We start from the raw sequence: 11620 nt of genomic DNA, 5'->3' as shown, positions 1-11620 counted from the left end.
TAGCATAAACTGTATTCGGTATTTGAATCTAAAATTTTATTTTAATTATTAGAAAACAAAAATGGTTAAAAATAGACACACTGTTAAGACCCCCATATACATTATGCAATCATATTAATTATCAATTATATCTTCAATAAAATATACAAGAAATATGAAGTTATTAAGTAGGAAACGAATAAAAAGAATTGTAAATAGAAAAATGTTGAATTTATTCAGAAATATATATTAGAATGAGTAAAATATAATAAAGCCAAGTGTTTTAATCCTCATTTACTACACCCTCTGTAGCAGGTCCTATTTTTGAGAAATCAATTTCTCAAATTTCTCTTATTTATAAATTTGTTTTTAGATTGAAAATATACGCCCAAAGTAAAATCAAGGTAATTATAAAACGTGTATTAGCTGAACTGGCCAATAAAAACTCTTTAAACCAATTATATCCTTCGTTAACGTTATTCAAAGTTAAGGTTAAATGATTAGTTCTAAAACAGTTCGTCCGAAAAGCTCTAAAACGTCAGCAACATCACTAAACACCTAAAATATTAATTTTTAGCGCATTGCCATTAGTTTCACTTGAAAAATATCAAAAATTTACTTTTCAAATTTCTCAAAATTTGAGAAAGTTTGAGAAATATTTCTCAAATTTCTCAAATAAATTCTCAAAAATAGGCCCTGCCTGTAGCAAGTTTCTGTATTGGCATTCATTTTTTGTCAGCAAATTTATTATTTAAGCAGGAAAATATTTTTTTCTACAGTGAGTAATTCTCTAAAATGTTTGATTTCAGTATATTTAGCTAATCCTTCTGTCACATCTTTTGACAGCTTTTTACGTTTTAGTACGTTTTCTCTCCCAGTAGCAAAAACCCAATCCCAGCAAAAAAAGAAACTATATCGAATGCCGCAAATGCATTTAAAAACGAACATTCGGTGAAATACTTTTTTATCACACCAAATGTTTATCATTTTATACAAATATGTTTATCTTTATAATAAATCAACATCAGTGATGTGCATGTAATTTAAACAAAGCAAAATCAATTGTTTATGTGTTACATTTACATTATGGAAGAGAAATGTCCCATTCTTTTTCCAAATTTGTGTACTCAAGCGAAAGAAATTGTCATTTATTTGCGTTAAATAAATTTTACTAAACAATTCGACGTTATTATCATCTTATTGACATTGAAACTATATAAAAAATAGTAGCTTCCAATCTAGGTACTTTTACTCATCGTGATACGAGATAACAAATTATTTTCCGTGTATTGTACATACCAACTTTCCTGTAAGACAAATCTTACGGTGTTTGTACTTGTCTTCTTTTGCTATGCATAAAAAATGCATATAGATCGTCGACATATTTTGTGATCGGCAACTTTGTCAGTTTTTCCTTTTACATTTTCTAGTTTTTTTTAATATTAAAATTACAACCATAAGATACATTTTGAAATGTTGCATTGAATGCAAATAGAATTACTTCGAATTACATGGATTACTTCGGAGGGACATTTTTGAGATCTCGTAAACAAAATAAAAGTTGACAAATTAATTTGTCGTCGATTTTATGCATTTTTTATGCGTGGCAAAAGAAGACAGTAACATACAACGTAATATTTGTGTTACATAAAAGTTGGTCGCACAACTATAAACACCAAAATCGTTTTGTGAGCATTCTAGACAATTAAAATTTGGATTGAAATGAAAAATATTTTTTTTATAGTTTCAATGTCAATAAAATGATATAACGTCGAATTGTTTAGTAAAATTCATTTAGCGCAAATAGACGACCATTTCTTTCGTTTCAGCACACATGTCGTCGATTTGTGTGCATTTTTTGTGCATATAAAAAAAGACAAGTAAATTGAATACCGCAAATACATTTAAAAAGGAACATTCGGTGAAATACTTTTTAGCAATTCAATTGTTTATTTGAATCATTTTATTAATTGAATACACAGAGAAAAAATTCGGATTTAATGTTTAATCTACGGAAAGATTACGAATATTTTAAATATTTCGAAAGATTTCGTTTCAATCTTTTTTCAAAGATTACAAAAATTAAATCTTTCGATAGATTGAGTTTCGGTTTAAAATGTCTAAAATTGATAGTAGCAATTAGAAGTGAAGATTTTGCCACGAAAATGTTTTGTTTTTGTTAAAAGTTCATTGTCCTGGTATCTAGAGTTTATGATTAGAAGCTACTGCCATGTGTAATTTTTAGTCATCTGTTAGCGATGCAAAAGTAAAAACCACAGCATCCAATGTTTCAGATTTTTTTTTTTTTGCTTTTCTTAAAGGATATTGATTTTCGAGTAAAGAAAATCGGTGAAAAAGTAAATAATTCTTCCATGCAAACTGGTCTGTTATACTTCTTAATCAATGGTACAATTAAATATGGGTGAAAAATATCGTTATTATAATATTTTCCATACGCTTATGGTACTTTTCAATAGTTTTGCCAGGCTCAACTTCCTTATCGTTGCTCATACAGATTTATGAAGTATGATAATAGTTTATTAAATAATTGGTAAAATGAAAAAAAAATGTTGCCTTCGATTAGGATTTGAACTCGTCTACTATGATGGTTACCTCAGTTGGTACAAATTTTTCGTTCAGAAGATTAATTTTTTAATCTTTGAAAGAGTAAAATCTCCGTAACAACGGTGCGAAAATAAATCTTGCTAAGATTACGAACCCAATAGCTCAGTGGTAAAGTACAGGACTGGAGATACGGAGGTACCGAGGTGAACGAGTTCAAATCCTGATCAAATTAAGTAAAAAAAAAACATTTAATTTCAACTAAACAAATTACGAGACAAAACAGGAACGATCCAAACGGATCGAAATGCGATATTAAACATTGCAACAGAATTTTATGAGAATTTGTTTTCTTCAGCAAGACAGAGCCCAACGGAAGAAACCGAAGATAGACCAATAATAAGAAACGTGGGATCGGAGGATATGCCCGACATAACTGTTGATGAAGTCAAGGCCGCAGTAGCCGAGATGAAAAACAAAAAGTCTCCCGGAGAAGATGGTGTTCCAGTGGAAGCCATTAAACTGGGTGGAGACTCCTTATTAAAGGCAATCACGGCTTTGTTTAATCAATGTCTCCAATGGGAAGAAGTACCAGAAGCCTGGGAAAATGCGGTAATTACATTGCTGCATAAAAAAGGAGACATAACAAAGCTGGAAAATTACCGGCCCATAAGCCTATTGTCAACACTCTACAAGTTGTTTATGAAAATCATTACGAAGAGGAACACTAACAAGTTCGACTTCTACCAACCTGTTGAACAAGCTGCTTTCAGATCTGGTTTCAGCACAAACGACCATTTGCAGGTGATGAGAACGCTTATTGAGAAGTGTCGTGAATACAACATCGACATAGTCTTGCTATTCATAGACTTCGAAAAAGCTTTCGATTCAGTGGAAACATGGTCGATATTGGACGCATTAGACGAATGTAGAGTAGACTCAAGGTACTCCAACACAATTCGATATGTGTACAAAAATGCTACTTCATGTATAAAACTTCATAAGAGCACGGAGAAATTCAGAATTGGCCGAGGTGTAAGGCAGGGTGACACCATTTCACCGAAATTATTCACGGCAACTCTGCAGAGTATTTTTAGGAAGTTAAACTGGAGTAAAATGGGAATAAAGATAAATGGAGAGTACCTGAGCAATCTCCGCTTCGCTGATGACATTGTACCGACAGCAGCGAATCTAGGTCAGGCTCAGCTTATGCTACAACAGTTAAGTGAAGAGGCAAGCAAAGTTGGCCTCAAGATGAACTTATCGAAAACAAAAGTCATGACCAACATCGGGGACGATAGAGAAATCAAAATTGGTGACACTGTCATTGAACGAGTCGACAGCTATGTATATCTAGGACATAAACTGAAGTTAGGTCTCGACAACCAGACTGCAGAAATAAGACGTAGGATTGGTCTTGCATGGGCAGCGTTCGGAAAACTCAGACTAATTTTCAAAAGCAAAATGAATAATAGTCTGAAACGCAAAGTTTTCGACACTTGTGTCCTTCCAGTGCTCACTTATGGAGCGGAAACGTTAACTTTAACGAAAGCATCCGAAGATAAATTGAGAGTGACACAAAGAGCCATGGAACGGAGTATGCTTGGAATAACACTCAGAGACAGAATGACGAATCAATGGATTCGACAACAAACCAGGGTCGTTGATGTCATGGAAAGAATAGCATCTCTGAAATGGAGCTGGGCGGGACATATTGCAAGAAGGACAGACGAACGTTGGACCAAAAAGATCATGAACTGGCGACCATATAAAAGACGAGCTATAGGTAGACCACCAGAGAGATGGACAAACGGAATTAAGAATATTGCAGGTACAAACTGGCAGCAAATGGCAATGGATCGTACGAAATGGAAAGAAGTTGGAGAGGCCTACATCCAGCAGTGGATAGATACAGGCTGAAAAAGAAGAAGAAGAGAAGAAACAAATATTTCCAATTTCAGAATAAATAAAACAATTAAATCTGACTCAATATTTCAAATAAATGTTGGAAAAATTTTTTTAATTTCAAAATAATAAAATTGAAATCCCTTTGAAGATTTCGATCTAATCCATCGACAGATTATTTTCGAAAGATTAAATGCAAGTAATCTTTCGAAGATTTGCAGGCAAAAATGCTAATTAATCGATAGTTAAAATTCAGTTTAGGGCAAAAAGTCTGTTTAAGAAATATTTAGAATGAATGAAACTAATATTTAGTCAAATTAAAGCAAAATCGTCCAATATAATTTCTGTAGGGATAAGCTCGCGGAAGCTTATTTTATATTTTCCATTACGTATAAGGAAAATTAAGTTCGCCCGAATGTAAGAGGAAAATGACTAAACTGAAATTGGTCTCCGCGGAGGCTTATTTTTACAAGGTTCTCGATGAACTTGTTCAGCACTCTGAAAACTTGCAGGGCAATCTTTATTTCATGGTTTTTTGGGCTTCGAAGGCACCGTGAACATTGTTTGAAAAAACTCAAAGTATTTTAATGACAATTGATATGTTTTGCTCCACATGTTTTTTGTTCATAGTTCTCAAAACCACTGGACCGACGTCGTTCAGACTTCAGTACTCTCACTTCGGATCGGGTGAAATGTACAAAAATTCAGTAAACAATTTTATTTTCTTGAGCCAAGTGTACTTGCACTCAAGCCAAGATAAGTGACTCTCTTATTTTTCTATGCACAATATTAATGCGAAGCGACGACAGCTGCCAAATTGTTTAGTCAAAATTCAGCAAATTTTACTATTTTGAGAAAAAAGCGTCAATCGAAAATTAAATTGCAGTTTTGTACTACAAAACATTTAGAGATTACCCGGATGATCCACAAAGTCTACTTTTCTCACTTGCTTGCACATATCAAGATTGTCTGCCTGTCTTTTTTTCTATGCACAAATTGTGCATGCAAAGCGACGACAATTGTCGTTTTTGTTGATTTGTTCTTTATTTCATGCGGCATGCGGGTGAATTTTTATGCGTACATTTCAGAGACTTTCGGATTTGTAGACAAAAATGCTCGTTAAATCGAGAGTCACTTTAGGGCAAAAATTCTGTTTAGGGAACTTATTTTTAGTCGAATTATCTACGAGTAATTATACCTAGAGGGAGGCAGCCATCACAGCCCACAAACCTTTTTATATTTTTTTGAGAAGGAATTTGTAGTTGGAAACATTTAAAATTCCCCATTTGATATAATAGTTATTTGTTAACCAAGGAAAAAAAATGGAAATTTCATTTCGACTGTGTTTTCTTTGTGGCCAGAGCGTAGCGAATTTTTCACCCGAGAAAATGAAATTTCCTACTTTTTCCCCGAGGTCGACACATAATTTTTCACAAGGCATCCGGAGGTTCATCGGAGGTGAGAAAATGACTATTGTCTCTCCCATCGAAATCAAATGGTATTATATCTGAAGTTATCTCGTACGCGTACATTTTCTTTTTGATTTCACAAAGTTGCCGATCACAAAAATATGCCGTCGATTCATATGCATTTTTTTATGCATAGAAAAATAAGACATAACAGGAACAAGCAATTTGTCTTACAAGAAAGTTGGTAGCATAACAATAAGCACCAAAATGGTTTTGTGAGCTGGGCTGTTTATAGACGGTACATTCCCTGCGAGAAAATTGTTTAGTTAAAATTCAGCGAGTTTTACTATTTTCTGAAAAAAGCGTCCTTCGAAAATTGAATTGTAGTTATGTAGTACGAAACATTGTAATTTTAGAGATTACCCGGATGATCCACAAAGTCTACCTTTCTCACTTGCTTGCAGCACATATCAAGATTGCCTGTCTTTTTTTCTATGCACAAATTATGCATGCAAAGCGACGACGATTATTGTCGTCTTTGTTGATTTGTTCTATGCGGCATGCGGGTGAATTTTTATGCGTACATTTCAGAGACTTTTCGGATTTGTAGACAAAAATGCTCGTTAAATCGAGAGTTAACATTCAGTTTAGGGCAAAAATTGTGTTTAGGGAACAGAATGAAACTTTTTTTTAGTCAAATTGTAGAAAAATCGTCCCCTGTAGGAATGAGCTAACGGAAGTTAGATTTATATTTTCCATTATGTATAAGGAGAATTAAGTTGGCTCGAAGACAAATAATGTATTTCATGTTTTGTAAAAGGAAAATGACAAAACAGAAATTGGCTTTCGCCGGGGCTAATTCTTACAAGGTTCTCGAGGAACATTTTCTGTTCAGTGAGAAAAGTCGAATTCATCCGTGTACAAAATCTCTGAATTTTCCAGAGATTGTTTGAGAAGAAATTCGTAAAAACAGTCAGTAACTTTTTAAATTCCCCAGTTGATATAATAGTTATTTCAGAAATTTTGTTTGAAAATGAAAATTACTTATCTTTGATTCCAACTTATTTATTTGTGGGAATTCAATCCCGTATGATTGCTAACAAATATCATCGCCCGTAGGCATATACGATGACAAAGAGTTTTACTTATAATAATTCCTAACCGGTGGCGCTATTAACGTTATTGACCCGGAGAATGGCCTGAACCCCTCAGTGAGGAAAAGAAAAGCAAGATATTATACAAAATTGAATTGTTTCCCACGATTGTTTCGTTTGCTCAGCTGTTGATATCGCATACAGGTCATTGAACTAAGCAATTGATCAGCTGTGAGGTGGTGATTGACATTCGTATTCATAATCATAACAAAGGACATCGTTGACCAGTTTCCACTCGAAACACTTGTTTTGACGCCGCGTTCTATTTGATTCAACTAAAATTGTGCTCGATAAATTTGTCCTAAACGGATTGAAATTTAAAGGACCTTGTTGGATAAACCATAACCAGATCGACCAGAAAAATGAAATTCTCAGCGAGAACCCATTTGAAGTGATGAGTTTGGTTTTTGCTTGACTAGTGTGTGACGAATATTTATTTCATAAATGGAGCACTAGTTGATGGGAACGAAACGTGCTTAAGATGAATCGTTTGGTGATAAAGGAAGGAAGCGTTCGGTGGAGTAAACCAACGGCCAAGTCCTGTAATTCGACACCAATACTGCAACGTTGGATGATTCAGTTGTTTATTAAAGCGATGAACCAACACAAAAATTTAACTGAAACTCGATCAAAGCTAAGTGTTTGTTGATATTTTATCTACATTTGTCAACTTCCCTTTTACTTAATCCTAAGGTTTGCAAGTGGGCCAAGTTAGGGACTAATAGCGACCCCAAACATGGGTACTGGAACAACCATGTTCGTGGGTTGTTTCAAACGATTCGGTCATCAAACTGTATCGGATGACCATGATATGGATGTGACTCGAAAATTTGTATGACTTCATGAAACGCTCCGGAATTTTTGTGATGATACGGTCAGTGAGTTTGTTTTTCTTTTTGTTGTTGAATGGCTGACTGGATTGTATTTATTGGTTTTTGTTGATCCGATATGACCTAATTGTCCTTATAACGTAGCTATTGTTGTCGATATAATTATTGTTGCCGGATGGAGTTTAATCCAATAATTTGGTGTTGGTCTTTCCCGACCCCAAGTACGTTCATCAGCTCTACAACCGAATTTCTTTTGATTGGCCACCAACTCATCAAGGATTTGTTGAACAATTTTCCAATAATTTCCAAACGGTAACGCCCATTCTATGATTTCGAAAAAAAATTGTCACGTTCGGACCAAATTTGAAATACGTTGAATTAAACGCAACGCCTTTAAATGGAAAATCTTCGATTCTGCTTGCTGCTAACGGTTGATTGATTCAAATACGACGTAAGGGTTTCGTCGATTGTAGGTGCGGTAGACTTTCGCTAATTGATGCTGCTGCTTGTTGAATTCTGGCGAGTTTGCAGAACAGTGCCATTACATTTTCTTTTTGTTGTTCGATGACCTCACTACCTCGCTTATTTGAATGATTGATTGGAACTTTGTGCTTCCAGAAAGGTCGAAGTATGAATATGTCAGCACAACGGAAGCATCGAAAATACTGAAAGCTACGTCATACTTTTTCGATACAGTTTCTTCATGTTTGATTTGAAAACTAAAATCTGTTGACTCCATCATCGTTGTATTAGCATCGTAAATTTTGTCCCATAAAGTCGTGACGACCTTGAGTTTTCTATCGAGAAGTATCTTTGTAATTTCATCGACCTTCAATTCCTCGTAGAATTCCTCCAAATCTTTGATATTCTGTTCATGTATCTCCAATAATCTTTGCATTTTAATATTTTCTATTCATTTCCAGATATTCAAACACTGAACGTTGATCAATTTGCTCATGATGACGAGGTCAACTCTACGACCGTTTAATTATGAATTTAATAGATTCCAATGTACGGTTGATTTTAATAAAATTGTTGAATTAGTTGCTGACTTCATTGTTCCTCTTCACCAAATTAGGGAACCCTTGGCCAGATGAACTTACGTTAATGACCGTCGATCCACAGAAAAATGTTATGCTGGCAAAGACTGTTCTCGTACTGTGTATAGTATGTGTGGCGACTTTCTTTTGTTCGTCGCAATTCGTTTACTGATGATGGTTGCACTTTATGTGATTTTATTAAAAAATTAATCTTGTGCGCCGTTTAATATGCTGTTGCCGATTATTTGATTTTTATTACAATTATTTGTGGCCGTTAATTTTCAGTAGCCGTTTCTTTAATTTCTCGGTTTTTTGTCTGTTTGGCCGGAACTTTCACTGTCGGCGTTTTAACTTTGTTTAGCCGATAGTTTTATGTAATTTTATTTTAAATTGTTTGGTGTAATTGATCGATATTTAATAAATTTTTAAATTCGCAGCCAAATTACAGATGGCCTTCCTTGTTCTTTAATTCAATTTTTAATAGTGGACTGTATTTTATTTTATTTCACTGGGGAATTAAAAAATTTGACTATTGTCTCTCGCATCGAAATCAACAAAGTAGCAACTTTTGTATGCATAATTTATGCATAGAAAAAAAGACTTGTGTAAGTAAATAAGAAAAGTATACATCTAATCCGGGTAATCTCTAAAGTTAAAAAATTTTCTCACCAACTAATTTGCTATTGACCAGCACTTTATTTCTATATGCATATTTCATACATATTTATCTTGAAATCGTTAAGTTTTGTCCTATTGAAGGCAATTTCTTCAGTCCATCTTGCACACGCAAATTTAATGCTTATTATCCCTTTTACGAAATTTTAGTGAAGTAAAACTGTGTGTGAGTTCACCTATTACGCAGTTGAAAATTGCGTTATTTTGCACCGTGTGCCAAATTACCACACGCCATTCAGCTCACTATTTTATAGAAAAAAGCAAATCAAATTTTACGTCTAACGTCTTAATGTCAGTCTTTATTTCTATGCACAAATTATGCATACAAAGCGACGACAGTTGTCGTGTTTGTTGATTTTTGCTATAGGTCAACGCACTTCAAGCAAAAGTGATCATAGTTGACAGCTGCCAAATAGAGTAATATTTTGTATGAAATGGTTTTTTACAGTGCTGTACAGTTGTGTGACACACTGTCACGTTTCGGTACCCCATTTAGAGTACCACGCATGCTTGAAGTGCGTTGTATCGGTACATCTCATAAAAGTGAATTTTTGAACGTAACTTTCACAGAATTTTTGGATCTGTAGGCAAAAACGGTCGTTAATCGAGAGTTAAAATGCAGTTTAGGGAATAAGTCGTAATGAAACTAAGTCAAATCATCACAAAATCCTTCGCTGATAACATTTATGTAAGAATTGGCCCGCGAAGCCTATGTTATGATTTTACTTGAACAAAACATACGCCTCTCTGGAAGACATTGTAAACGTTCTGGTTAAGGTACTGCGAAATTGTGCAACTTTTTTTTTATTTTCACATTTGGATCAATTTTCATAAATTATTCTGTGGAAAGAAATTTGTATCCAAAACGACGGCCCATTATAGACACTCGGTGGCTACATGCAGATTTGCAACAGATTTGTTGGTGTAGTCTTCGTTCTTCACTCTAACACCAGCTCGAACACCAGCTTTATGTTGCGCAGAGGCATTTCGTTTTTAGATGCGACAATTAAATGAAGCGGAGACGCTTAATTGAGATCGTGCACAAACGACTCCATATATCCACTTGAATCGACAGAACAAATCAAACATTCTTCAGGTCATCTTTAATGATCGCTAAACGTAGGAAATTGCGACTTCCTCTGATCCATCTGTTCAGTTTTTGATAACCACATACAAAGCTCTCTTTTTGTCACCGTCCGATCGAAGTTTCAAGCAGTCGCAGAGCAGATGAAGCGGTGATACAAATTTCCTTAGCAAGCTATCTTCTCTCTTCGTAGTTGACGCAGTGAATCTAAATCACAAGCACTTCTTATCTAGAACACAGCATCTAACTCCGGTCCCAGTAACAACAAATAATATTGTCATCTATGACCAACTTTCATGTAAGACAAAAAAAACCCAACCCGCTCATCTCTAGTCGACGGAATAATACATTTAACTATCAACAGAGTAAAAACCTGTTTTTCTGGAAAAGTTTCTAGATCCGTAGGCCCATCTTTGAACTTAATCTCGGGAATTCCATTCTTCGTCGATTAAAAAAAATAATAATCAAAATCGGTTTTATTTCCATAAGATCGGGGAATAAACAGTTTTGAGATATCGTAAACAAAATTAAAATTGACGAATTTGCCGACCACAAAAATATGTCCTCGATTTAAATGCATTTTTTATGCATAGGAAAATAAGACAGGAATATTTTTCTTATAAGAAAGTTGAACTTTGTAGTTGCAATGTCAATAAGATGATATACGTGGTATTGTTTAGTGAAATTCATTTAGCGCAAAGAAACTGCGAGACAAATATTATGTTCCTGCCTTCTTTTGCTATGCATAAAAAATGCATATAAATCGACGACATATTTTTGTGATCGGCAACTTTGTCAATTTCTATCTATTTTTCAAGACAAAATCATTTTTTTTGCATTTTTGACTTTTAAATGTTAAAATTAAATCTATTTTGAAAGTGTTACACTAAAAGCAAATAAAATGCCGACAATTCATGGATTACTTCGGAGGACAAAACAGTTTTGAGATCTCGACAGATATTTGTCTTACATGAAAGTTGTC

This window comes from Bradysia coprophila (genome assembly GCF_014529535.1).
Source record: "Bradysia coprophila strain Holo2 chromosome X unlocalized genomic scaffold, BU_Bcop_v1 contig_115, whole genome shotgun sequence".
Taxonomy (NCBI): Eukaryota; Metazoa; Arthropoda; class Insecta; order Diptera; family Sciaridae; genus Bradysia; species Bradysia coprophila.
Note: the sequence above shows the minus strand (reverse complement) of the source record.